Source organism: Lontra canadensis, unplaced genomic scaffold (genome assembly GCF_010015895.1).
Source record: "Lontra canadensis isolate GAN:19392208 unplaced genomic scaffold, GSC_riverotter_1.0 scaffold53, whole genome shotgun sequence".
Lineage (NCBI taxonomy): Eukaryota > Metazoa > Chordata > Mammalia > Carnivora > Mustelidae > Lontra > Lontra canadensis.
In genome coordinates this window covers 1,956,433-1,982,692 of record NW_022631047.1, presented here as the reverse complement: position 1 = coordinate 1,982,692, position 26,260 = coordinate 1,956,433, and the positions used below count along the sequence as shown (strand labels likewise).

The 26,260-nt window shown below is 37.6% G+C and overlaps 1 protein-coding gene across 3 annotated transcripts in view; it reads left to right on the top strand.

Annotated features, from left to right (window-relative positions):
* R3HDM2 (R3H domain containing 2) overlaps positions 1–26,260 on the top strand; it is a 158,518-nt gene that overhangs the window by 72,306 nt on the left and 59,952 nt on the right. Inside the window, exon 1 of one of the 3 annotated variants that reach the window (XM_032874548.1) lies at positions 20,546–20,564. The exons of the other annotated variants lie outside the window; for them this stretch is intronic. The gene's annotated coding sequence lies outside the window, so the exon portion shown is untranslated. Of the gene's footprint in view, positions 1–20,545; positions 20,565–26,260 lie in introns of those variants that run through there. 3 annotated transcript variants of the gene reach the window in all.

The window sequence follows — 26,260 nt, the reverse complement described above, 5'->3', positions numbered from 1 at the left end:
TCATGATCTCAGGGTTGTGAGATCAAGCCCGAGTCAGGCTCTGTGCTCAATATGGAATCTGCTTAAGATTCTCTCTCCCTCTACCCTGACCCTCTCTAAAATAAATAAATAAACTTAAAAAAAAAAAAAGAAGTCTATATAGAAACTATTACGAGTCCTTTTATTTAGAAAAAGCCACTTAAAAAGATCACTGATTAAAACAAAAATAATAAAACTGTGCTTGGGATTTATAAGATGTATAGAAGTAAGATGTATGATGGCCAATTGCCCAGAAGGTTGGGAGAGGTAAAATGGAAGTATACTGTTCTAAAGTTCTTTTTTAAATTAAATTAAATTTTTATATTTTGAAGATTTTATTTATTTGAGAGAGTGAGAACGAGCAGGGGGAGAGGCAGACAGAGATAAGCAGACTACCTGCTGATCAGGGAGCCTGATGCAGGGCTTAATCCCAGGACCCTATCTCAGGGTCCTGAGCTGAAGGCAGATGCTTACCTGAAACATTTATTTGAAGATAGACTGTGATATGTTAAAGATTTATACCTTAAATCCTAAAGAAACCACTTAAAAAAAAAAAAAGGCAAAGAGGTATAATTAATAAGCCCATGAAAGGAGATAATTGAATCATAAAATGGTTAATTAATCTAAAAGACATCCAAAAAGGAGAAGATGAACAGATTGGACAAGTAGAAATCAAATAGCAAGATGGTTGACTTAAATCCAACCATATAAATAATCACATTAAATGCAGATGTTCTAAACATTGCAATTAATAGGTGGAAATTGTCAGATTGCACTTAAAAGCGAGACCTAGTTTTGGTGCTATCTACAAGAAACCCACATTAAATACATTTAAAGACACAGATAGACTAAAAGTACAAGGATGGAAAAAGATACACTATGTGAACACTAATCAGAAGAAAGCAAGAAGTACTATATTAATACTAGACAAAGTAGATTTAACAGCAAGGAATATTACCATGGATATGGAGGGTGATTTCATGATGAAAATGGGGTCAGTTCTTTAAGAAGACTAACAACCATGATGTTTATGCTTAAATTTAACAACAGAACTTCAAGATTTTTAAAGCAAAACTAATAAAAACTGAAAGAAATAGATAACCCATCAGTATAGTTGGAGACTTCAACAGTACTTTCTCAATATTTGATTGAACAGTTAGACAAAAAAATCAGTAAATAACTTGACCTCGTTGACATTTGCTGAACACTCTACCCAACAATGGTATGATCGTATTCTTTGCTAGTGTTCATAGAATATTAACCAAGATAGACCGTATCTGGGCCGTAAAAGAAATTTCAAAAAATTTAAATTTTACAAAGTATGTTCTTTTATCATAAAGGGATTACATTAGAAATCAGTAACAGAAAAATATCTGAAAACTCCCAAATATTTGGAAATGAAACATAATCTGTATTAGACATCAGTCGAAGAATGATAAAATTTTAGAAAACCAGGAAATATTTTTATTTATTTATTTATTTATTTATTTAAAAGATTTATTTATTTATTTGACAGACAGGGATCACAAGTAGGCAGAGAGGCAGGCAGAGAGAGGAAGGGAAGCAGGCTCCCTGCTGAGCAGAGAGTCCAATGCAGGGCTTGATCCCAGGACCCTGGGATCATGACCTGAGCTGAAGGCAGAGGCTTTAACCCACTGAGCCACCCAGGCCCCCCTGGGAAATATTTTTAAAGAATGAAAATGAGAACATGATATAGCAGAATTTGTGGGATTCAGTTAATGCAGTACTTAAAAGGAAATTTATAACATTAAATGCGTATATTAGAAGTAGAAAGATTTCAAATTATTGACCTAAGCTTCCACTTTAAGAAATGAGAAAAAGAAAAGGAAACTTAACTCCATAGAAGCAGAGGAAAGGAAACTGAAGATCAGAGCAAAAATCACTGAATTAAAAAGCAGAAAAATAGTAGGTGTTATCAGTGAAACCAAAAGCTGATTTCTTTCTTTCTTTCTCTTTCTTCCTGTTTCTCTCTCTCCCTCTTTTCTTCCCTAAGCTTTACACCAACATAGGTTTTGAACTCACAAGCTCCCCCACAAGAGTCTCATGCTTTACTGACTGAGCCAACCCAAAGCTGTTGCTTTATTTTTTAAAAGATTTTATTTATTTATTTGAGAGAGAGAGAGAGTGAGAGAGCATGAGAGGGGAGGTCAGAAGGAGAAGACTCCCTGTGAAGCTGGGAGCCCAATGTGGGACTCGATCCCAGGACTCTGAGATCATGACCTGAGCCGAAGGCGGTCACTCAACCAACTGAGCCACCCAGACACCCAAAGCTGCTGCTTTAAATTGATAAACAAAATTGATGAACTTTTAGCCAGGCTTAGGCAAGGAAGAGAGAACACATTACTGGTATCAGGAATGAGAAATAGGACATGAGTGATGATTCTATAGCCATTATAAAGATAAGTACCACAAACCATTATAATGCCAGTAAATTTGACAATTTACGTTAAATACACAAGCTCCTTGAAAGATACAAACCCCAAACCCCTAAGGCTCAATCAAAAAGAAACAGATAACCAGACTAGGTTATCCTTTAAAACTTTCCCACAGGGCACTTGGGTGGCTCAGCTGTTATGCGGCTGCCTTCGGTTCAGGTCATGATCCCAGGGTCCTGGGATGGAGGCCCACATCAGGCTCCCTGCTCAGCGGGAAGTCTGCTTCTCCCTCTCCCGCTCCCCCTGCTTATGTTCCCTCTCTCCCTGTATCTCCCTCTATCAAATAAATAAGTAAAATCTTAAAAAAAAAAAAAAACAAAAACCACTTTCCCACAGAGGAGACACCAGGCTTGGATGGCTTCACTGCTGGAATCTACCAACAATTTAAGGAAGAATTAATGTACCATTTCGACAAAAATTTTTGAAGAACTTAGAAGAGGAGGGAACATTTCCCAACTCATTTTATGAGCCCAGCCTTGCCCTGATACCAAAACCAAAGACATAAGAAAATGACACGCTAATATTCAGTATGTACATAGATGCAAAAATATTTAACAAAATTTTGGTAAATTGAAATCAGTAATTTCTATAAAAGATAATACATCATGACCAAGTAGGATTTATCTCAGCAAGTCAAGGTTGGTTTAGCATTTAAAATTCAAACAATATAAGTCATACCTATTGACAGACTAGAAAACAAAGTACCATGATTATCTCGAGACTCAGAAGAGTATTTGGGAAAATTCAATTTCCATTCATGTTAAAAACTTTCAACAAATTAGCAGGAAGCTTCCTTTTTTTTTAAGACTGTATTTTTAAATACTCTCTACACCCAGTGTGGGGCTTGAACCTACAGCAATAAGAGCAAGAATTGCATGCTCTACCAGCTGAGCCAGCCAGGCATCTCTATAAGGGAACTTTCTCAGTCTGATAGAGGGCATCTTTGAAAAACCAATAGCAAATACTGTACGTAATGAAGAAAAAATTCTTTGCCCCTAAGAACAAGAACAAGGCACAGATACTTGCTTTACTACTTCTTTTTAACATTGCATTGATGATTTTCACCAGTGTGGTGAGCTAAGAGGGGAAGAGGAGCAATTAAAGGCATAAGGTTGAAAAAGGGAAAAAGTAATACTACTACAAAGGACAGATTCATGTGTGTAGGAAAACATAAGGATTCTATAAAAGTAGATTATTTAAGTTTAGGAAGGTTGCAGGATACAAAGTCAGTATATAAAAATCATATGTATGTTTATATACTAGGAAGTGTAATCTGAAATTGAGGTTGAGTAAGTACATCATTTACAAATAACAAAAATTAAGTCTTAGAGCTAAATTTGACAAGATACATGCAGTAGCTGTATACTGAAAACTATAAGACATGTGCTTTATTGAATTGGAAGATTCAATATTGGTAAAATTGTAATTCTTCCCAGATCTGTATATTCAGTGTGATCTCAGTCAGCTAACACACTAACTAAAATTTACCTGGAAACACAAGGGTCTAGAATAGACAAAACAAATTTGAAAACTAAGATCAAAATTGAAGGACTTAATATAACCTGATTTCCTTTTTTTTTTTTTTTTTTTTTAATTATTTGAGAGAAAGCATGTGAGTCTGAATGAGTGGAAGGGGCAGAGGGAGAGGGAGCAAACCGTTTGGTAATTAAGATGGCGTGGTGTAAAAATAAACCTATATAGATCAACGGAAAGGAATAGCAGTTCAGAAATAGATCCATGCATGTATGGTCAGTTGATTTGTTTGATTTTTGAAAGTTGCCAAGGTATTTCAGTGGGGAAAGGAAAACTTTTTAATAAGTAATCCTTAAACAGATAAACCTTGTAAAGGAAGAAAACCCTTTTTCATTCTATTCTTCTAGGTTCCCAGCTCGGTCTCTGTAACAAGACAGATTAACAAGAGAAAAACAAGTTTATTGACATATATATTCCACATATGTATATATACGAGAGAAATGCCTAGATGAGTAACTCAAAAGTTTGGTTAGAAGTTAGGTTATATAGGGTGCCTGGGTGTCTCAGATGGTTGAGTGTCTGCCTTCAGCTCAGTCATGATCTCCAGATCCTGGGATCGAGCCCCATGTCCAGCTCCCAGCTCAGTGGGGGGATTTGCTTCTCCCTCTCCCTCTCTCCCTGCTTGTGCTCTTTCTCTCTCTCTCAAATAAATAAGTAAAATCTTAAAAAAAAAAAAAAAAAAAGTTAGATCCTAACAAATTTTTAGAGAAATGTTAAGACAAAGGAAAAGGACCATGAGTGTCTGGTAGTGGCAGATTATGGGAAGGAAGACAGATATATTAAAACTAATGGTAGATAAAGACTAGCTAGTAAAGTTTGTTATGTAAAACCCTCTGGTGCCATCTCCAGGCTGGTAAGGTTTGTCTCCTGTTAATTAACTTTTGTCCTTCCTAGTGAAGAAGGGAGGAGGACACCTTTGTAAATTTAAATATGTGCTGCTTTTAGGCAAATGGAGGGCAGAGAGCTTTTCTTTTATCTGCTTCTTAATTTCCTTATGCTCAAAATAACCCTATGCCAAAGTGCCATATGTGGGATGGCAAATTCTGCTATCCTTCACCACATTAAAAAAACAAAAACAAAAACCCTCAACCTTACTTCACATCGTCAAAAATTAACTCACATGGATCATGGGCTTACATGTAAAAGCTAAAATTAAATTCTAGAAGAAAACATCTGAGAAAATCATTGTGATCATAGATTGGAGAAAGATTTCATAAACAGAAAAAGCGCAAAGTATAAAAAAATTGATCTTTGAGCTCATCAAAATAAAATTTCTTTTTTTTTTTTTAAGATTTATTTATTTATTTGACAGAGATCACAAGTAGGCAGAGAGAAAGGGGGAAGCAGGCTCCCCACTGAGCAGAAAGCCCGATGCAGGGCTCCATCCCAGGACCCTGAGACCATGACCTGAGACGAAGGCAGAGGCCTTAACCCACTGAGCCACCCAGGCGCCCCAAAATAAAATTTCTCTTTTAAAGACAGAGTAGGGACGCCTGGCTTGCTCAGTCAGTGAAACCTGTGACTCTTGATCCCAGGGTCATGAGTCTATGTTGGGCATAGAGCTTATTCTTTAAAAAAAAAAAAAAAAAAAAGACTGGCAGAAAATATAAGAAAGTATTTGAATGTGGGATATAGGAAGAATGCTTATAATTCAATAATAAGACAAAGCAGTTTAAAAATGGGCAAGAGATGTGAACAGACTCTTTGCTACAGAAGATAATGTGCTTGGCAAAGATACTCAACATTAGTTATTAGGGAAATGCAAATGAAAACCATAAGTACCACTAAACAACTACTTAGCATGGCTGATCTTGAGAAAGTGTGATGAAGTCAAATGCCGGTGAGGATGTGGAGCATCTGGAGTTCATATATTACTGATAGTAATGTAAGATGGTGAAACCACTTGGAAACAGTTTGAGGTTTTTGTTTTTTTTTTTTTTTTGTATTAAATATACATTTATCATAATGACACAGCCATTTCACCTCTGAAATGAATCCATATGTCCATGTCAGGACTTGTACATTAATGTTTATACCAGCTCTATTTATAATAGCTAAAAATTGGAAACCCATATAATCCAGGTATTATCAACAGTAAGTAGATAAATAAATTGTGATTTATTTGTACAATGGTGTAGTACTTGGCAACAAAAATAAACAATGTATTGGCATACCAGTATGAAGTATTGTAAAGCTGTTAATTTTTTAAAGTATTTTTAAGATTTTATTTGTTTTTGTGAGACAGAGAAAGCAAGCACAAGAGGGGAGTTAGGGGCAGAGGGAGAAGCAGACTCCCTGCTGAGTCCCTGCTGAGTCCCTGCTGAGTCCCTGCTGAGTCCCTGCTGAGCAGGGAGCCTGACATGGTGCTTGATCCCAGAACTCTGGGATCATGACCTGAGTGGAAGGCAAGGCAGATGCTTAATGGGCTGAGCCACCCAGGCACCCCTTAAATTTTCTGATAGTCTGTTGGATGTGACCTGGTATTTCCTCATCTTAGTTTGCATTTTCCTAATTACTAGTAGAAGATAAGCTTTTATTATTGGACTTTTGGGTTTCTACTTCTGAGTCTTTGCCAACTTTTCTATTGCATAATTTATCTTTTTCTTTTTGGATTATAATTCTTTGTATATATTGGGTACCAATTTGTCAAATATGTATGTTTGAAAAATTTTTTCTTATCTATAGCTTATGTTTTAACTTTACAATTTTTTTACAGATTTTTTATTTATTTTATTTATTTGAGAGAGAGCAGGGGGGAGGGGCAGAGGGAGAGGGAGGCTGATGCAGGGCTTAATCCCAGGGCCCTGTGTTTTTTACTGTATAGAAGTTTTAAGTTTTAAATCTTAAAGTCATCAGAAGTTAGTCTTTTTTTTTTTTTTTTTTCCCCTGGTTTCTGCTTCTGGTTCTTATTTAGTAAGTCCTTCATTATGCTGAGGTCATAAAGAGTCTTGTATATTTGCATCTGAAATTTTAAGAATTTGCTTTTCAAATGTAGATTTTTAATCCATATGGAATTTATGTTTGTGTGGGATATGAATGGACTATTTTTTCTCTATAGAGAATTGGTTGCTTCAAAACATTTGTTATTGAATATTAATTATGTCTTCTGATATGATCAAGTTTTTGGATATGTAGGGGTCTGTTCTATGATCTCTATTCTTTTCCATTGGTCTGCTCAATTTCTACGTTTTTTAAAAATAAAAACAAAAACATTTATTTGGGGTCTCAGAATTGCAATTTGGGGAACATACATTTGGGGAAGATGCCCAAGCTTCCCCTTAGGGAACAAAAATCAAGAGCTTATAAAGACAAAAAGGAATGCTTTTATATATTGTTCACAACGAATTTTGTTTGGTGGTGTTGGCAGAAAGCTAATTTTGGCTGAAAATAATTGGTTCTTAAGGCTATCAGTAGGCAGAGTCTCTTGCTGTACCAAGTTGCAGGTGTTTGGCCTGAGTCCTTAGAATATTTACAGTTTGTTTCAGTTCAAAGTTCATGGTTGCGCCTGATAAGAACGTGATAAGGTCCATCTCCATAATGGCCCCAGGCCATTTAAAAACCCATTGACAAAAGTGTCTCTGTTTCGTTTCACCTTTCAACAAATAATTGATTAGTCAATATTCATTCCACATGTCATAATTACTATGCAAGAAGTCTCTACTAGTAGGGCAGTCTCCTTCACCTGTTCATTTTATTCAGACTCCATTGATATTTTTGTTGTAAATTGCATTGAATTTTTAGATTAACATGGAGCATACTGACTTCTTGGCAATATTGAATCTTAAAGCCAGAGTTATTTTCTCTTAACTCCATTTGTTTGGGTTTTTTTATCCTTCAATAGCGTTTTATAACCTTTTCATTAAAGATCTTTTTCTTTTGTTTGTCTCTAGGCAGTATCGGTTGTTACTGTGTATGGGTTCCCTTTTTCTATTTTTGCTGGAAATAGGTACATTGTTAATTTTAATACCTTGATTTTCATTTCAGCTGAGCTCCTTTATTAAAGACATTTTACGGTGCCTGTGTGGCTCAGTCTGTTAAGCAACTGCCTTTGGCTCAGGTCATGATCCCAGGGTGCTGAGATCGAGCCCCGCATTGGGCTCCCTGCTTCTCCTTCTGCCGCTCCCCAGCCTGCTCTTACTCACTCCATCGCTCTCTTGGAAAAATAAGTAATATCTTTTAAAAAAATGAAGACATTTTAGAAAATGTGGATGAGTAAAACTGTATAAAGAAGAAAAAAATATATCACCTGTAATCTCATTCCTAGGAGAGAGATTCTTGTTAAATTTTTTTTACATTTTGGGGGTGCCTGGGTGGCAGAGTCGTTAAGCGTCTGCCTTCGTCTCAGGTCATGATCCCAAGGTCCTGGGATTGAGCCCTGCATCCGGCTCCCTTTGTGGTGGGGAAGCCTGCTTCTCCCTCTCCCACTACCCCTGCTTCTGTTCTCTCTCTTGCTGTGTCTTTCTCTGTCAAGTAAATAAAATCTTTAAAATAAAACAAATTTTTGTTATATTTTTAATCCATTATCTTTTCATATTTATAATTAATATCACAATGTACATATAGTCTTGCATAAGACTGTATGGTCATTAAAAAAATTATAAACACATCAGAATGACTTTACATTCATTTGTTTGAATTTGTCCTATTGGCTATTTATTCCCAGATTTTTCTCTGTTATAAATAATGCTTGTGAACATTTTTATATACAATTGTTTTATTCTTTGTGATTATTGAAGAATGAGATTCCAGTGAAAAGCATTTAAAATGCGTAATTCTAGTACCTAGACCATAGAAAGTACTCAAAAAGATTTTGGCAAATGCAACTTGCTTTTATCACTTAATGTGACTTGGTGGTCTTAACATACTTTTTATGGATTTAGCTAATGATTCTTTAACAGAATAATTTTGTGAAGGAACATTCGGACTTAAATATAGTACAGTTTGTCCCATCTTACCCTCTTCTTGATCTTCTTTCTGTTCCATTTGTGCCTCATTTCTCTTGACAGCAAAGAATTATTTGAAAGAGTTACCTATTCTTGCTATCACCAGTTTCTCTCTTTTTTATTCTCTTAAACCCACTTCATTTAGTTTTATTCTCTTAAACCCACTACTCTCTATTCCTAAATCCAGTAATTGGTTGTAAATTCTCATCTTTACTGACCTATCAGTATTTAACATTGTTTATTGCCTTTTCCTCTAAATGTTTTTTTCACTTGGCTTCCAAGACATCACACTTTCTGTTTTCACTGGCTGTTCCTTCTTAGTTTCCTTTGCTGGTTCTCCTGGCCTTTTTTCTTTTTTTAAATGAAAAAAATTTCAAAGATGCAAAAAAAAAATACGATATTATAATGAATCTACCCCATGTACTCTTCAGTAATCATCAGCATTCTACTATTTTTGTTTAATCTGTACTACTTCCAGCCACTGTTTACCCCTATTTATTTAAAAAAATTTTTTTAGATTTATTTGAGAGAGAGCATGTGCATGTGAGAGTGGGAGGGAAGGGCAGAGGGAGAGGGAGAGAATCTCAAGTAAACTCCCTACTGAGTATGGAGCCCAACTCAGGGCTCCATCTCATAACCCTGAGATCACGAACTGAGCCAAAATCAAAATCAAGAGTCAGGTGCTTAATTGACTGAGCCACCCACTTTCTCCAGCTTAACTTATGTATTATTATTTTTTTTTATTTTTAAGTCTTACTTAAATAGTACAATTTGCATACAGTAACATTTACTCCTTTTTTTTTTTTTTTAAGATTTTATTTATTTGACACAGAGAGAGATCACAAGTAGGCAGAGAGGCAGGCAGAGAGAGAGGGGGAAACAGGCTCCCGGCGGAGTACAGAGCCCGATTCTGGGCTCGATCCTAGGACCTGAGATCATGACCTGAGGCGAAGGCAGAGGCTTAACTCACTGAGCCACCCAGGCGCTCCAAGTAACATTTACTTCTTCAGATGAATAATTCTATAAAATTTTGACAAACATATACAGTCTTGTAACCACCACAATATAGACACAGAATATTTTCATCACTTAAGTGGTTCCCTTTTGCCCATTGTAGTTGCTTCTCTTTCCTTACCCCCAGACACTAGCAACCACTAATGTTTCCTATCCTTATAATTTTGACTTTACCAGAATGTCATGTAAATGGAATCACACAGTATGTAACATTTTGATACTGGCTTCTTTCAGTATGTCTTTGAGATTCATCCAAATTGCTACATGTATCAGTTCATTCCTTTTTATTGTCCTGTAGAATTCCACTGATGAATGCACTACAGTTTATCCATTGACTGACTGAAAAATATTTAGGTTGTGTCCCCCCCCCCCTTTTTTTTTTTTGCAATTATGAATAGAGCAGCTGTAAACATCCTTTACAGGTTTTGAAATAACTAGGAGTGAGACTGCTGGGTCATATGGTAAGTGTATTTTAGCTTTATAAGAAACTACCAAACTCTTTATCCAGAATGTTTGTATGAGAGTTTCAATGTATTGAGAGTTCCAGTTGCTCCATATCTTCACTAGGATTGTCACTATTTTATATTTAATTCTTTTGCCTCTTTTTCAATTTTCTCATTGTTATTTTCTCATTGTTGAGTTTTGAGAGTCCTTTATCTATCCTAGATACAAGTCATTTTGGGGGGTATATAATTGGATATATTTTCTTCCATCTGGATTATTGTCTTTTTATCTTAGCTTTTGCTGAACACAAGCTTTTAATTTTGATCAAGACCAACTTGCCAAATTCTTTTCTTTTCTGGATTGTCTTTGGGTATCTTATTTAAGAACTCTTTGACTCTGGGGTTGTCTGGGTGGCTCAGTCGGTTAAGTGTCTGCCTTCGGCTCAGGTCATGATCCCAGGGTCCTGGGACTGAGCGCCATATCTGTCTCCCTGCTCAATGGGGAGTCTGTTTCTCCCTCTCTCTATATATATCTCTCTCAAATAAATAAAATCTTTTTAAAAAGGGGCACCTGGGTGGCTCAGTGGGTTAAAGCCTCTGCCTTCGGCTCAGGTCATGATCCCAGAGTCCTGGGATCGAGCCCTACATCGGGCTCTCTGCTCGGCAGGGAGCCTGCTTCCCTTCCTCTCTGTCTGTCAAATAAATAAATAAAATCTTAAAAAAAAAAATCTTTAAAAAAAAGAAAGAACTCTTTGCCTAATCCCGAGTCACAGAGATTTACTCCTATATTTTCTTCCAAACTTTTTATGGTTTCACATTTAGATCAACAATCTATTTTGAGTTAGTTTTTTAAAAAATTAATATATAATGTATTATTTGTTTCAGGGGTACAGGTCTGTGAATCTTGAGTTAGTTACTGTGTAATGTTTAGGTTGATACTCATTTATTTTTGTATATGGATGTCCAGTGGTTTCTATGCCATTTGTTAAAAAGATTGTCTTTTCTCCATTAAATTGTTTTTGTACCTTTGTAAAATAAACCAGTATATTTATATGGATTTCTGGATTTCTTACTCTATTCCATTGATCTGTATTCCTTCCCATTGCCGATTCTATACTGTCTTGATTATTGTAACTTTATACTAAGTCTTAAAATTGGGTACTATGATTTCTACAAATTATTCTTCAAAATTTGGCAATTTTGCTTTTTTGTCTCTCCATATAAATATTAGAGTTAATTTGTCATATCTACAAAAAATTCTACTGAGATTTTGAATAGAATTGTACCAAATCTACAGATCAGTTTGGGGAAATTTGATTTGGCAGTGTAGAATTTATGTCCTACAATCTTGCTAAACACACTTACTAGTTCTGGGTTTTCTGGGGATGGTGGGGTGGTTCCTTAGTATTTCATATGTGTACGATTATATTGTCTGTGAAGAGAAATGGTTTTTATTTCTTCCTCACCAATCTGTATGCCTTTTATTTCTTTCTCTTTGCTTATTCTACTGGCTAGGACTTTCACTATGATGTTGAATATTAATGGTTTACAGTGGACAGTCTTATTTCTGATTTTAGGGAGAAGGCATCAGTCTTTTTTTAAAATATTTTATTTATTATTTTAACTTTTTAAAAAGATTTATTTATTTGAGAGAAAAGAGAACATGAGTGGGGGGGGAGAGGCAAAGGGAGAGGGAGAGAAATCCTCAGACAGACTCCCTGCTAAGCACAGAGCCTGACATGGGGCTAGATCCCAAGACCTTGAGATCATGACCTGAGCCAAAATCAAGAGCTGGCCACCCAACTGACTGAGCCACCCTGGCACCCCTGTTTATTTTTTAAATTGTGAGTAGGATTCATGCCCAAGTTGGGGCTTGAACTCATGACCCTAAGATCAAGAATCGATGTTCTACTGACTGAGCCAACCAGGCACCCCCAGAAGTCATCAGTCTTCAAGATTGTTAGAGTTGCCCTTTATCAGACTCAGGAAATTTCCTTGTATTCCTAGTTTGTTGAGAGTTTCTATTGTGAGGGGGTGTTTAAATTTGCAAAATGCTTTTCCTGCAGTGGTTGAAATGATCATGTGTTGTTTTTTCCCCGCCTTTGGATTCAGTATGGTGGATTATTACATTGATTGCTTTCCAGAAATTGAATCAGCTTTGCATTCTCGTGACAAAACCACTAGGTTGTAAAGCATTATCCTTTTTATATATTACTGATTTAATTTACTAATATTTTGTTGAAACATTTAATGTCTTTGTTTCTGAGGTTATTGGTCTGTATTTTCTTGTAATATCTTTGCTGGTTTGGGTATCAGGATAATGTTGGTCTCATAAAATGAGTTGGGAAGTGTTTTCCTCTCTTCTGTTTTCTGAAGAGATTATACAGAATTGGTACTATTTCTTCTGTAAATGTGTGCTAAAATTTACAAGAGAAAATATCTGGGCCTATAGATTTCCTTAATAGTTACAGGATTATTCAAATACCTGATTTATCGCTAATGACTTTTGATAATTTCTGGTTTTCAAGGAAGCAGTCTGTTTCAACTGAGTAGTTGAATCTGTGTGTTTAGAATTGTATGTAGTATTCCCTGTTTTCTTTTAAATGACCATGGGATCTGTTGTTTTACCTTTTTTTCTTTTTTCAATTCCTGTTATTATGTGTGTTTTCTCTCTTCTGTGTCAGTCTTGCTGGAGATTTATTAATTTTTTTATCTTTTCAAAGAACCAGCTTTTGGTTTCCTTGATTTTTTTTTCCTGTTTTTAATTAATTAATTTCTGCTTTTTATTATTTATCTTCCTTCTGGTTACTTTGAGTTTATTTTGTTCTTTTTATTTTGTTCTTTTTTTGGTTTCTTCTTTTTTTTTTTTTTTTAAAGATTTCATTTATTTATTTGACAGAGATCACAAGTAGGCAGAGAGGCAGGCAGAGAGAGAGGGGGGAACCAGGCTCCCTGCTGAGCAGAGAGCCTGATGTGGCTCAATCCCAGGACCCTGGGATCATGACCTGAGCCGAAAGCAGAGGCTTTAACCCACTGAGCCACCCAGCCGCCCCATGATGTCTCTTCTTATAAGGGCATTAATCCTATCAGATCAGCACCCCATCTGTGTGACCTCATTTAACCTTAATTTCTTCCTGAAGGACCCCATTCCAAATACAGCCACATTGGGTTAGAGCTTCAATATATGAATTGTGGAGAGACACAGATATTTAGTACATGATACTACTTTTCTAATGTAAGCATTTAGCATTTTGTATCTATTTCCCCGTAAGTATTTCTTTAGTTTGCATCCCACAGATTTTGATGTATTTACATTTTTGTTTAGTTTAGAATATTTTCCAGTTTTTCTTCAGATTACCTCTTTGACCAATGGATTATTTGGAAGTGTGTTGTTTAATTTACAAGTGTTTGGAGGTTTTCCTATATTTGTTATTGATTTCTTTCATTCCATTATGGTGAGAGAGTATACTTTGTATACTTATAAATATGTTATAAATATGTTAAGGTTGTTTATGACTCAGGATAGATGGTCTATCTTTTTGAATGTCCCATGAGCACTTGAATGAGTATTCTATTTTTAGTTTGAGTGTTGTATATCAATTAGAACCTGTTTTTTGAGGATATTGTTCAGTTCTTCTACATCCTTGCTAATTTTTGGTATAATAGGTTTGTCTCAGGTAGGCATTTGCCTGAGTTCTGGTCGTACTTTAATAGTGGATACATGACTTTACACATTAGTCAAAACCCACAGAGGGGCGCCTGGGTGGCTCAGTCAGTTAAGTGACTGCCTTTGGTTCAGGTCATGATCCCAGGGTCCTGGGATCGAGCCCCACGTCAGGCTCCCTGCTCAGTGGAGAGCCTGCTTCTCCCTCTCCCTCTGCCTGCCCCTCTGCCTACTTGTGCTCTCTCTCTCTGTCAAATAAATAAATAAATAAAATCTTAAAAAAAAAAAATAGGTTTGTCTGTTCCCAGATGGGAAATATCCAACTATTTGTCTATTTTTACTTTCAGTTCTTAGATTTTGCTTTGTGAATTTTGAAGCTCTGTTGTTAGGGGTATAGATGTTTAGAACTGTCATCTTGGTGAGTTGCCCCTTTTATCATCATCTCACATTGTTCTTTATTCCTGGTAATTTCTTTTCCCTGACGTCTACTTTGTCTAATATTAATATAGCCATTCTGGCTTTTTTTGGTGACTATTTGTACAGTGTATCATTTTTAACCTTTTAAAATGTAAATTAGTAAGGGCACCTGGGTGGCTCAGTTGGTTAAGTGATTCTTGGTTTCAGCTCAGGTCATGAACTCAGGGTTGTGAGATCAAGCCCCTGCATGGGGATCCATGCTCAGTATGGAGTCTGCTTTAGATTCTCTCCTTCTCCCTCCCTCATTCATGCTCTCTCTCTCAAATAAATAAATAAAATCTTTAAGAATTATATTAATAGGGGGCGCCTGGGTGGCTCAGTGGGTTAAAGCCTCTGCCTTCGGCTCAGGTCATGATCCCAGGGTCTTGGGATCGAGCCCCGCATCGGGCTCTCTGCTCAGCAGGGAGCCTGCTTCCCCTCCTCTCTCTCTGCCTGCCTCTGTCTACTTGTGAGCTCTCTCTCTGTCAAATAAATAAATAAAATCTTTAAAAAAAAAAAAGAATTATATTAATAAACTTTATTTTTTAGAGCAGTTTTAGGTTTATAGAAAAGTTGAGCAGAAAATGCAGAGTTCCCATATACCATCCTCCCCCCAAACACACACAGTTTCTCCTAGTGTTTTGTGTTACTGTGGTACATGTGTTAAAGTTGATGAACCAGGGGACACCTGGGTAGCTCACTGGTCAAGCATCTACCTTTGGTTTGGGTCCTGATGGTCCTGGGATCAAGCCTCACTTTGGGCTCCCCGCTTAGTGGGGAGCCTATTTCTTCCTCTCCTCTCTCACTATCTCTGTCACTATCTCTTTCTCTCTCAAAGGAATAAATCTTTTAAAAAATTGATGAACCACTATTGATACATTATTATTAAGTAAAATCTATTATTTATATTTGGTTTCACTCTTTGTATTATATAGCTCTGTGGTGGTTTTTTTTTAAGATTTTATTTATTTGAAAGAGAGCGAGGGAGAGAGAAAACACAAGTGGGGGGAGGGGCAGAGGGAGAGGCAGAAGCAGACTCCCTGCTGAGTAGGGAACCTACTATGGGGCTCCATCCCAGGACCCTGGGATCACGACCAGAACTCAGGCAAATGCCTACCTGACTGAGCCACCCAGGCACCCCTCTGTGGGTTTTGACTATTGTGTAAAGTCATGTATCCATTATTAAAGTACCATATTAAGTAGTTTATTCTGTTTGCCTTCAACCTTCCTAAGTATAAATCATTATATTTGAATTTTCTAATATATTTGAGCAACTTTTTTTGGTAAGATTTTGTTTATTTGAGAGAGAGGGAGAGATTGCATGTGCATGAGCTTGGGGGCAGGAGGGGCAGAGGGGAAAGGGAGAGACAGGGTTCCTGATGAGCAGGGAGCCAGAGCTGGGCTTGATCCCAGGACCCTCATTTCATGACCTGAGCCAAAGGCAGATGCCTAACCAACTGAGCCACCCAGGCACTCTTAAACAACTTGTCTTTTAATTGGCATTGTTAGACCATTTACATTATATGTTATTATTGATATGTTTAGTGTTAAGTCTACCATCTTGTTTTTTCCTTTGTTCTTCCTATTTTTAATTCTCTAACAATATCCTTTTCCTGCCTTTTGAGTCATTTGAACATTTTGTGATACTCTATTTTAATTATTTGATTTTATCTATTAGGTTTTGACTATACATTTTTATGTAGTTTTTATTGGCTGCTCTAGGGATCTCTTGGTTGTTTTTTTTTTTTTTTTTTCAATATACACACCTAACTTTTAGTGGTCTACTTAGAATTAATACTTTGCCATTTTAGGTAGAATGTTGAAACCTTACCACCATATAGGTTCCTGTCCTATTCCCCCTTAATATTGTAGTTGTCTTATCTATTACATTTATCGACACACAGTGAAAATTCCATTTGATCATCGTGCAATTTTTGTTTGCAAACATCAAACATTTCAAAGAACAAGAGGAGGAGAATAACCTATTAAATGTAACCAGATATTTAGCATTTATATTTTTCTTTCTTTGTTCCTGGTGTTCCAAGATCAGTTGTATTATTTCCCATCTTTCTCAAGAACTTTTTTGGCCATTCTTTTAGAATAGGTCTACTAGCAGTGAATTCTCTTGGCTTTCCTTTATCTGAGAACGTTTATGTCATCTTCATCCTCAAGGATATTTCCCTTGGATATAGAAACCTGTATTTCCTTTCAGTGCTTTAAAATGCTGTTTTATTTCCTTCTTGCCCCTTTCTGATGAGAAATATAGAGGCATTCAGATCATTTTTTCCTTAATAGGTAATAACATCATTTTTCTCTGGTTGCTTACAAGATTTACTTTTTTACTTTGTCTTTAGTTTTTAGCTTGAGATTATTGTGAATCCAGGAGTAGACTTTCGTTTTATTTATCCTATTTGGGGATTGCTGAGCTTCTTGACTCTATATATTTATGTCTTTTGTCAAATTTGTGACTTTTTAACCATTATTTCTTCAAATATTACACCAAACTCTTCTCTCCTTTTGGGACACCGATGGCCCAAATATTAGACATTTTGGTATTGCCCTACAGATCATTGATAATCTGTTCTTTTTTCCTCAAGTCTTTTTTCTCTCTTGTTCAGATTTGATATTGATTCCTGTTTGATATTGCTATTAAGATTTGACCTGTCTTCAGGGCACCTGGGTGGCTCAGTGGGTTAAGCCTCTGCCTTAGGTGCAGGTCATGGTCTCAGGGTCCTGGGATCAAGGCCCGAGTTGGGCTCTCTGCTCAGTGGGGAGCCTGCTTCCCCCTCTCTCTCTCTGCCTGTCTCTCTGCCTACTTGTGATCTCTGTCAAATAAATAAATAAAATCTTTAAAAAAAAAAAAAAAAGATTTGACCTGTCTTCAAATTTATCTGTCTTCAGTTTGAATTTGATCTGTCTGAAAATAACTGGATTCTTCTGTCGTTTCTGTTCCGCTGTTGAACTCATGAACTGAGTATGTATATTTTGGTTGTTAATATTTTTCAGTTCTAAAATTTCCTTTTGGTTCTTCTTTATATCCTCTATTTTTTCTTAAAATATTCTATTTTCCTATTGGTTTCAGGAATATTTCCCTAAATAAAAGAAATGTTATTTTTTTTTTTAAGATTTTATTTATTTGTTTGACAGAGAGAGACAGCGAGAGGTAGAGTACAATTGGGAGTGCGGAGAGGGAGAAGCAGGCTTCCTGCTGAGCAGGGAGCCCAATGCAGGGCTTGATCCCAGGGTCCTAGGATCATGACCTGAGCCAAAGGCAGATGCTTAATGACTGAGCCACCCAGGTGCCCAGGAAGGTTATTGTTTTAATCATGGATACAGATATTAGGTCAGTCTAGGCATTTATCATGCTTAAACATAATTCCATGTGACGGATTATCTTTCTACCTCCACAGAAGTCTTTTTGAGTACCTTTTTTTAATTGAAGTATAGTTGACACACAGTGTTATATTAGTTTCAGGTGTACAACATAGTGATTAGACAAATCTACACATTATACTGTGCTGTTGGAGCATTTTAATAATAGCTGTTTTAATAGCTGTCAGATTTCCTATATCTGTGTTATCTCAATGTTGTATCTGGTCATCTCTTTTCCTGTGCAAATTGGAATTATCTTGTGGTGGTTTTTTTTTTTTTTGTATGCCAAGAAATTTTTAGTTTGTATTCTAGAAAATATGAATATTATGTTAAAGGGTCTGGGTCTGATTTAAATGTCATGGTGAACATTGACTCTTATTTTAACAGGCATTTGACCTGGTTAGGTTCAGCTTGCAAGTTCTGTCCAGCTTTTAGTGGATGGTGATTCCAAAGTCATTTGAGTTTTCTCAGCGTTTGCAGTGCTATTTAGATTTTTTGGCAGGTACACCACCCAGTAACCCATTTGGGACTTGACAGGTGGTTATTTCATAGTTCAGAGTGGCTTTATTAAGAGATAAAAGGAGATACATGCTGAATTATTATATGTGAAGGGTCATTATGAGAACATCTCAAATAGCCCTTAAAAGAATTTACACACATGGATGCATGCACACATACGTACTAAATCCGAATATGAATCTAGGTGGCTGTTGTACTGTTCTTGCAAAATCTCTGTATGTTAGAAATTTCTCAAAAATTTGGAAGCAAAAAAGAAATAAAGGTCAGAAACATGCCATTCCTCTGCTTAAGAATTCCCACTGGACTCTCATCTCAAGTGAGATTGCCTCTCTAAATGTAAAAGCCAGATTCCTGTCAGTGGTCTCTTTGGCCCTTTAGGATCAGCTTTTTACCCCTCTAGTCACTTCTCATCTCATTCAAAGTAAAAGCCAGACCCTTTCTTTTTTCCTTCTGTATGATCCTTAATGAATCTCTCTCATACTCCTAGAGCTTATCATAGTGTTTGGCCCATAGTAAGAAGACAAGCACACAATGAATATGTTTTTGAATGAATGACTAGTTGTCTTTGTGACAGGTTTTATTGTTTTCCTCAGGATGCCTGGACCCCTACCCATGTATTGTTTTGTGCTACTGAAGAACTTGTGCCACTTATAATGTCCATTAGTTCCTATGGCAATAGAAATTAGTACTACCTTTCCTTGGGCTCTTAAAAATCAGGACCTGAGGTCACTTTTATGTCTTCTGTCTCCAAGTTATGCAAATTTTTTTCTTTTTAAAGATTTTTATTTATTTGTTTTAGAGAAGGAGAGAGAGTGCTGGTGGGGGGAGGGACAGAGGAAGAGGGACAAGCAGACTCCCCATTGAGCGCAGAACCTGAGCTGGAGAGTAGCTTCACCCCAGGACCGAGTTCATGACCCTGAGTTCATGACCTGAGCCGAAGACAAGAGTCATGCTTAACTGACTGAGCCATCCAGGTGCCCCAGAGCCCTGCATACTTTTAAGAACTGGGTGGCTCAGCGAGTTAAAGCCTCTGCCTTCAGCTCAGGTCATGGTCCCAGGGTCCTGGGATCCAGCCCTGCATTGGGCTCTCTGCTCAGCGATGAGCCTGCTTCCCTTCCTCTCTCTGCCTGCCTCTCTGCCTACTTGTGATCTCTGCCTGTCAAATAAATACATAAAATCTTAAAAAAAAAAAAAAAAAAAAACTATTACTCTTCCTCCTGTTGTCTTTTGTACCCTTTCTTTTTTAAAAATCTATTTATCCTCATCCACATACTTACACTCTATTCTTGTCCTTTTTCATCAATTTATCAGTAAGAAGCCTTCATAGTTTCCCAGTTCCCCCATTTTATAGCCAGAGTCTCTTCCCCATCCTTTTGGGACACACATGGAAGGAGGAACACACAGCTACTAGTATTCTGGGTGGCCCACCTTCTTCCCCCAAGTGAAAAATGATTGCACTAAATATAGCTCACTGGAAAGAAAATTCTGTTTCTAGGTTTGGTCCTAATTTCTGAAGTCTAGCCTAGTAGCATTTAAGCAAAGATCTTTCTTCTGTCCTCCGTTATTTTACAGGTGAGAAAAAGGCAAAGTAGATTTAAAAGTGAACTTTTAACTCCATGCATATCTGCAACTCATTATTCTCTTATTTAATAAGCCCTTATTTTGGCATCTCTGTGTATGCAGCAGAAAGGAACTGCTGCTGTATCTTTAAAAGCTATCCTCAGAGCAGTGTGGGGGCAGGCAAGTCACTGAAGTGCTTGAATGAGAATGCAAAGAGGAGTTGGGAGGGGGTGCTTTTGCAGCCTGTGTGTGTGTGTGTGTGTGTGTGTGTGTGTGAGAGAGAGAGAGAGAGAGAGAGAGAGAGACTGTTGGCAGAGCTCTAGGTGACATCTCTCTGAACAGCTGGGCCGTGGTCTGCTTCAGAGCTGCTTGTCAGAGCAATTAGCCTGCTGGAGACGCAGCAGCAAGGATCAGTAGCATTTCATTCAAGGGTGAAGGGGGCGGGAGGGGACCGTGGGTGGGGGAAGAGGCACAGGTTTCCCAGAAGGAATTTCTTCCTGCAAAATTCCAGCAGAACAGATTCTTACAATGAGGTCTCCATTAAAAATGTGAGCTTGCTGTTGGTTTAAGTGCAGATCCATCTGGGGTGAGTTTTGGATAATTTTCTTTCTTTATATAAATAGTCCTTGAACTCCATAGACTGGGTAAGGAGGAAGCTAGAAAAATAAATCCCTTTTTTATCTTGGCCAATTTAACTGTATAATACACAATAGGAAAATTACAGAGTTATCAAATGTTGTTTTGTGGGCATTTTCATTTGCTGATTTTTACCTTTAAAATGTTTTAAAAATTAGGTTTGCTAGAACTTTTATTGTATTCAGATTCTACCTCTTCCATAGCTATTTCAAGTGATGCTTCATTCAGATTTAGCTTATGAGAATAGTGGTGATTTCTGTTCCTTTGGTGATGCTGTTGACGCACATTGCAGGAAGCAGGGAATCCCCTATAAATATCCTTCACTGTGTCATTCCACAGCTATCCACACCCGGCTGGTGAATATGCCTCTGTGTCCTGTGTCTTTATGTAACTGCCCCCTAGTCTTTAACTGTGATGATAAGAAATATGTCGCCTTTGCTGTGTCTGGGAAGCTTTTTTAAATTATGAACGTCTTAGGTAGAATTTGTTCAGCCTTTTTACTGAAACACGCTTTTTGACATATTGAGCTTTATCGTAAGAATTTCATGTGGATTTACTGCTTCTTATTTTGGATTACTTATTTGTTTCTTGTAATTGGCTTCTTTTTTTGTTTGCTGACCTTGGTATCTAAAGAGTGCAGGGATGGGATTCCCTCTACCTCCAGTGACGTAGTGATTTTGTTTGCAGTCTTTTTTCTTCCGAGAGGGAGGGGACAGAGAGAAGGAAGAAGAAAATCCATCTGAAGCGGTGCGTTCTCCCATCTATGCCTTAATGATAACTGGGTTCCATTGAACAGACAGAAGCCAAAGTGGGATGTTGTTAATGATAGTGATGCTATTTTGTTTGTTTCTTTTTAGAATAGGTTGGGGCCAGAGTTGGGACTGCTGAAGCACAGTGCCTGAATTAACCCTGTATGTCTTGCTGCTTATGAATTTTACCTAATTGCTTTTTCTAAATACGGAAAGAGAAGGGCTCACGAGCAGATTTCTGGAACCTAGCATCCACGGGTAATTCTAGGTTGAGCTTTGGAATTTGGAATTATTTCTACCTTATTTGCACTGGTCCTGAGCAGGCAGTTTGTATGCCATTTCTCAGACCTCAAAAATAGGTAGTTAGGTGAAATTCCTTGCCACTGTAGACTAAAACTCTCATTTTGAGTGTATGAAGCTAGAGCAAAGCTTTAGGAAGAAATTGTTAGATACCCTCTTGGGTGTGAACCTAATTTACCCTTTTCTGGATTAAGTAAGTATATGGGCTTCCAGTTCTTTTTTATGCAACTCCATTTAATACCACTGATCTCTGGAGGGCTGCCTGCAGAGGTCAGTGTGAAAAATTCAATAGACTAGAGCCTAGGAAAATTTAAGGTTTTTGCCTCTCTGTGGATGTGTTTGGGTAGCATATGTGGAAAAGTACCTTTAAGAACTTGCTGGCTTTTCTGTCCTGACATTCTTTTCTGTTCTGTGCTCTCATTTATTCTAAGTTCTATGTGTGAAGTAAAAAGAATATTATCTGCCAGACTTAGATTCCAGTCCTGTTTTTTATAGTAGTTCAAATATATCAATATTATCAATTTATTACAGACAAAAATATTTCAAACTAACAAAATTATAATTTTATTTGGAGAGAAGTTGGGGGAGGAAAAGGAAGATAATCCTAGGGTAAACTGAGAGCATTCCAGAAGAATAACTTATTTTGAAACTTACCAGAGACTGGAGCTATAAGGGTTAAGAGAAATTCCACCACATCCTTATAACTCAGTATTGCAGCAAATATGTGGACAATTTCTTGCTAGCTTTTCAGGAAACCCCTGTGGTGGACAGCCCTTATTAATCGTTGCTGGGAGACTGCTCTGACGTCATTGGGAGCAGTTCCCTGTCTGCAGTGAGGACAGGAATAGCCATAGAGGGGGAAGAAAACTGCTGTGAAATTAAAAGATGACGGTTTTAACTTGGTTTTCATTCCATTTGGGAGTGGGTGGGATCGACCTAAGTCTTTCTTAAATGTTTCAGTCATTAGCCGTGGAAAAATTACTAAGAGGTCTTTTTATTTCAATTGAAAGTGCCTTCTTTTTTCATCTTTGTTTTCTAACTATCAAGGTTTTGGAAAAGGTCAAGGCAAGAAAAGCTGTTGAAAGGTGTTGGAGAAGTAAGATTTCAGTTTCTTATCCTTCTTAATTTAATTTTTTTTTTTTTTTTTAAGGGGGAGGAAAAGGACAAGAACTGCTTTTGCAAAAGGTGTTTACCATCACCCTATTTGGGATAATTTAAAATGTGATATATGTTCAAAGAATTTTCTGGCAAAATTGCTAGAGACTATTTCTATGCTACCATAGCCCTATTTGGGATAATTTAAAATGTGATATATGTTGAAAGAACTTTCTTGCAAAATTGCTTGAGACTATTTCTGTGCCTGAAACTTTTTTTTAAAAAGATTTATTTGTTTATTTACTTATTTGAGAAAGAGAGAGAGAGAATGAGCTAGGGGAGGGGCAGAGGCCGAGGGAGAAGCAGACTCCCTACTGAGTAGGGAGATGGACCCAGGGCTTGATCCCAAGGTCCTGGGATCATGACCTGAGCAGAAGGCAGACACTTAACTGTCTGAGCCACCCACGTGCTCCTGTGCCTAAAGTTCTATACCTACTTCTCTCTGGTGTTCTCTCCTAGCCTACCCACTCCCATTGTCTATAGCCTGTTAGGAGCTTTTTTTTTTTTTTTTTAGTGTAGTGGCTAAATGCTTGGACTCTGGATTTAGACTGCCTGAACTCAAATCCCAGCTATGCCAATTTGCTGGTTCTCTGACATTGGGCAAATTACTTAACCTCTCCATTTCTTCATATGTAAAATATATGAAATGAAGTCAATAACAGTTTCCACCTCCTAGAGTTGTTTGAGGACTAAAAGAATTAATGCATGTAAAGCCTTTAAGATAGTTCCTGGTCCTCTTAAAGTCTTACTTAGCATTAGCCATTATTGTTAATGTTTAGAAACTAAACAGAGATGGGGTGCCTGGGTGGCTCAGTCAGTTAAGTGTCTGCCTTGGGCTCAGCTCATGATCCCAGGGTCCTGGGATCCAGTCTTGCATTCGGCTCCCTGCTCAGCAGACAGCAGAGAGCCTGCTTCTCCCTTGGCTGTTCCCTCTGCATGTCCTCTCTTTCTCTCTCTGTCAAATAAATAAATAAAATCTTAGAAAAATTAAACAGTAGATTTTGAGGAAGCCAGAAGTCATTTTAAAGCTGTGTAGAATATTGAGTTTTTTAAAAGAATATAAGCATAATCTAAATATTTAAGGTTAAAATTGACACAGTTGATCTTTTTAGAAGTATCTTCTCTGGACACCTGGGTGGCTTGGTCAGTTAAGCATTTGCTTTCCACTCAGGTCGTGATCCTAGGGTGCTGGGATTGAGACCCATATTGGGCTCCCTGCTCAGCGAAGAGCCTGCTTCTCCCCTCCCACTCCTCTTGCTTGTGTTCTCTCTCTCCCTGTCTCTCTCTCTGTCAAATAATAAATAAATAAAAATCTTTTAAAAATAAAAATAAATAAAGAAGTATCTTCTTTAATCTGATGCTTATTACTTGAGACCAAATTGGGGAATACATTAAGTCAGATTAATAGCTCTCTTTTTATTTCCTTGGCCATCATTCATCTTTTGACTTCTGTAGATGATGGTTGTTTTTTTGTTTGTTTGTTTGTTTTATGTTTTACTTTGTAGCATTGGTTCTGATATACTTTAAAATCTTAGGACACTTGTCTTTATTGTCTACCTCTGAAACTTTGTATCCTCTCCTTTTCTCTCTGAGTTGATGAGGTGGTATTTTTTCTCCACATATTTGTGAGAGTGTGGGATTTATATGAACCATTATATAGAAAGACTCCTTCAATTCACAAGCTTAAAAAACTCTAGGTGCCTGGCTGGCTCAGTTGGTAGAACATGTGACTGTTGAACTCGGGGTTATGAGTTTAAGCCCCATGTTGGGCATAGAACTCACTTCAGAAAAAATCTAGGGTCTTAGGAGACCTTGGTGGCTCAGTTGTTAAGCATTTGCCTTCGGCTCACGTCATGATTGAAGATTTCTGGGATCAAGCCCTGCATCCGGCTCCCTGCTCAGCAGGAAGCCTGCTTCTCCCACTCCCATTTCCCCTGCTTGTGTTCCCTCTCTCGCTGTCTCTCTCTCTCTGTCAAATAAATAAGTAAAATCTTAAAAACAACAACAACAAAAACACTTAAAAAAAAAATCTAGGATCTTAAATAGACCAAATGTGAAATCACAAATATCGAAATATTCAATATCTCCATGCCCTTTTATTTTCTTACAGTTTCATATTAAAGACTTAGAGTGTTTTTCTTTTGTGTTTTTTTGAGGCTTCATCCTTTGGACTGCTCTCTAATATCGAGGTATACTCACAAGAGTTAGTAGATGGTATGTAACATTAATGTCAAAGAGAATATTTCCATGTGTGACTTTACATCCTTCCCCCTATTTTTTTTTTTGAGGGGGGGAGGGGCCGAGGGAGAAAGAGAATTTTTTTTTTCAAAGATTTTATTTATGTGTTTGACAGAGAGATACACAGCAAGAGAGGGAACACAAGCAGGGGGAGTGGGAGAGAGAGAAGCAGGCTTCCCGCTGAACAGGGAGCCTGATGTGGTGTTCCGTCCCAGCCCCCTGAGATCATGACCTGAACTGAAGGCAGACGCTTAATGATTGAGCCACCCATGTGCCCCAAGACAGAGAATCTTTTTTTTTTTCTTTTTCTTTTTCTTTTTTTAAAGATTTTTATTTATTTATTTGACACAGAGAGAGAGAGAGAGATCACAAGTAGGCAGAGAGGCAGGCAGAGAGAGGAGGAAGCAGGCTCACTGCCGAGCAGAGAGCCAGACGCGGGAGTCAATCCCAGGACCCTGAGATCATGCCATGACCTGAGCCGAAGGCAGAGGCTTAACCCACTGAGCCCCCCAGGTGCCCCCAAGACAGAGATTCTTAAGCAGAGTCCACACCCAGCACAGAGCTGACACAGGGCTCCATCTCACAACCCTGTGATCAGAGCTGAAATCAAGTCAGATCCTTAACCAGCTGAGCTACCCAGGTGCCCCCTCTCCTCCCCTATTAATTTTCTTAGGTCAGTCAGTCTAAAGGAGTACAGCGTATATATCTCTTCTAGTGATATATTAGAAAGGAGAGTTAATGTTACTAAAACGGCGCGGCATGAGTTGAATAAAAGTAAAAAGTGCACTGCCTGGGTGAATATCTAACTTAAAGTCCAGGCACTGTCATGGGATGTGCTTAAGTGGACATTATATGTTCCTGGGGGAACAGTTGAAAAATACCATAATTAGGTAGTGTGGCTCTCCTTTTTTCTATTTATTGGGGTGAACTAAGGGAGAAATTTTTTTATCTCCAAAACTCTTAAATGTTGGTGAGAAATATGAATAAAGATCTAAGTTCAAAGATACTCATCACAACATTATTTTGTTGTAAAAATTAGCAGCTTCCCTCGGGGCACCTGGATGGCTCAGTGGGTTAAAGCCTCTGTCTTCATCTCAGGTCATGATCTCAGGGTCCTGGGATCAAGCCCCGCATCAGGCTCTCTGCTTGGCGGGGAGCCTGCTTCCCTTCCTCTCTCTCTGCCTTGCCTCTCTGCCTACTTGTA